The sequence below is a fragment of the Halyomorpha halys genome, unplaced genomic scaffold, assembly GCF_000696795.3.
Source record: "Halyomorpha halys isolate HHAL.00 unplaced genomic scaffold, Hhal_1.1 Scaffold690.1, whole genome shotgun sequence".
Lineage (NCBI taxonomy): Eukaryota > Metazoa > Arthropoda > Insecta > Hemiptera > Pentatomidae > Halyomorpha > Halyomorpha halys.
In genome coordinates this window covers 448384-451501 of record NW_027109535.1, presented here as the reverse complement: position 1 = coordinate 451501, position 3118 = coordinate 448384, and the positions used below count along the sequence as shown (strand labels likewise).

The 3118-nt window shown below is 32.1% G+C and overlaps 1 non-coding gene across 1 annotated transcript; it reads left to right on the top strand.

Moving 5' to 3' along the window:
* Nucleotides 1–2308: 2308 nt before the first annotated feature.
* LOC112210637 (U11 spliceosomal RNA) lies at nt 2309–2438 on the top strand. Its single transcript, XR_002945242.1, has one exon. It is a non-coding gene; the product is annotated as a U11 spliceosomal RNA (small nuclear RNA).
* Nucleotides 2439–3118: the final 680 nt, after the last annotated feature.

Genomic DNA, 3118 nt, shown 5'->3' with positions numbered 1-3118 from the left:
ATGGTATATTTTTATAAAAATCTTGTGTGGATTTAAGCTTATATTAACGTCAAAGAAAACATTCCTCATATTTTTAAAAAGCCACATTTATTATTATATACATCATACGTTTTTGTTTAGTTTAATTCCTATCTAGTCATTTCTGACATAAGAGGGATGCAAGGTACTCTAACCAGAGTGGGAGGGTCGAGTTTTCATTCCGTGTGGCCACCAAAAAATAAAAGTCAGTCGTCCTAGGCCGGAATCGAACAGGTGTGTCTTCAACAGACATGAGGTAGCTAAGGTCACGCCTTAACTGTCTCAGCTACAACTTCCCCATAAAGCAACATACCAATCAATCTCGCTGCGCAACCATAAATATAAGCATAGACAATATAATTAAATATCATGTTATGAAGTTAATCTCGTTAATTCATGTGTTTTTGATTTGCCCGGAGAATTTACCGCATAGAAAAGCTTCAAGGACATGGGATTTTGAGGTCATGTTATGTAATATGGAGCATTTGTTTTTTATGTTAGGTATTTGGACTGAAAGGATTGGATACGCTTTATGTTTGAAAATTTAGCTGATCCCCACAGTTCAAGTCCATTGGTCCAGATAGGTATGGGTATGTTCTTATAAATCTGTAATTTTATTTTAATTGAATGTTGAGAGTTTCTGTGGGTCTAAGTCTAGTATGTGGGTTCTAGGTTAGTCTCTTGTCTTGTAGGGAGTCAAGATACTGTGTAGTGTCTTAAACCACAAAAGCCTAAGAAATCTTTTAAATTCAGAAGGTTGGGTTTAAGCGCACTTATTCAGCCTCCACTGGCTTATTACCGGGGATGCGGTGAGAGGGCTGCGCTGGGATCTACAGGAGCCCTGTTCTACCACTCATGGGTGAGGGATAGAATGGGCTCGGAGAACCTCAGGTCGAAGTGTAAATATTGTACATAATAGTGTAAATATTACTTCAATTTATTTATTTACTTATTTTATTTTCTCCTTATTACTTCATATAAATAGTTTAATTTTACTTATCTTTCGGTTTATTTACATATAGGATTTTTTTACTACTTACATAAATATATATAATTTTTTAACATTATAATAAATTTTTATTATATAATTTTGGATGAATCTGATCATTCATCACTATTACTCATTGCCAAAGTGGCAGATTGTAATATTTACCAATAAATAAATATCTCTCTCAAAATTCAGAAACAGTTTCAAGTTTTACAGTATATTTTTCCTCTTTATATGGTATCGATTTTTATAATAACGTTATGTAATTGTTTTTCACCGAGAGAACTCTATAGGTTTTAATTAAAAGTGACGACCAAAATAATAGTTTTTATCCTGATTCGTATAAATCTTTTGGCAGTAAAAAATAAGTTGAATAACTTTAGGAAAGAGGAAACAAGAGAGAAAAGAATGTGAGAATCAGTGGAAGTTCTGAGCAATGAGGGAACAAATTACCCCCACCACAGACTTGGGAAACACTTGAGGGACGCTGATCTCTTGGCCTATTGAGGAAACAGAAGGAAAGGCCCAAAGACTTAACAACTTAAATATTTTTATGTACTAGGCCCATGCCTGATTTTTATAAGTACATAATTTTGTAAAATTTTTATAGTCATTAATTAAAATTTTCTAATTATTTATTAATACAAATTATTTCACCGAATGATAAAAATCTGATCCTATGCTGTCAATATCTTGTAACAGGGGATTTGTGAAGCAGTTTTTCTTTATTTAATTTTATTCTGGGGGTTCATGAACGCCATTTGTATTAAGGATAACATTCAGGCGGAGATTTTTTTTTTTTTTTAGCGGGGCGGGTCCGGGGTGGAAGGATTGCTTTTTTTTGTGTTATGACCTGACTCTGAAGTGATTTGGATCATATTGTTTCTGGTAACTTAGTTATTGAGCTTCAATGCATGATGTTCGGGTCATAATAATTTTGTCTGAGTTTTGTTAAAGTCAAAATGCATTTTCCGATAATCCGTGATATTTTCTATTATATATAATTAGTCTTAAATAACACAAAATTATTATTATTATTCTTACTATCGTTATATTATATATTTATTAACTAAGATACCTTATTTTTTTTCTCGTACCCTTCATTGTAAAATAAGGAATACTTATGTACAATGATGTCAGTTGAAGTGTGCTGTGTACACTAGCTAGCTTCTTTTTTTTCTTTTTTTTTTTATACCCTCCCTTAAAGATTTGGTACGCACATATAGGAGGTATGCTATATGTATAGTTGGGTGTGAAGGATACCTTGGATTGTCTTTTGACATTATAAGGTTAGGTTGAAAAAAAAATGATGTTTGGCACTTCGATGCCATACGTGACTTATGGGTTGCGTAGGATATGGCAATCAAGACATACTCAACACGTAATTTTTGTCCTACTGGGGATGTTGGCTGCCACTAGCTAAGACACTTTTTTTTATTTTCAAATCCTCTTTATTTATATATAATTACAATTACAAATATATAATATAATACATAGTATATATACAGATTACATACTGACTTTGCTAATCGCTCGCTAAGACACCCGAGGAGCGACGGCCTATATCACTTTTGAAATATTTACTTAAAACGGGAAGAGCAAGATAGTTAAATCGAGCAATATTTAAAAAGGGCCTGAAATAGAAAAAGAGCAGGAACATTTTGTTCTTCATGTACTATGTATTATTTTGAATATATATGTTTTTGTTGAAAAAATAAAGTTTAATAGAAGGGTGAGAAAAAAAATCTTAATTTATGATCAGGCAAGGGTCAACTTGCCAATAAATTTTAATTACTTGTAAACTTCTGTCTAATAGTTCCATAAATATGCAAATATCTATTAAACTTGCTAGGCGAACACTACCATCCCATTTAATATAAATTTTAACAAAATGAATTTTATGATATATTAATCTATCAAATAAATAAATCGTTTCAGTTTTAGTTATTTCGTTTAATTTTCATCAGCTCTAAATTGAGTTAGTATGCAAAAGGTTATAACACAAACTCGATAACCCATTACTTCCAATTCGAACAAACCAATCAGTGACGGATAAACAATCCTGCAGAGTTTGGATCAGTGATATTTGTTACGGCGAAACCCATTGGTCGA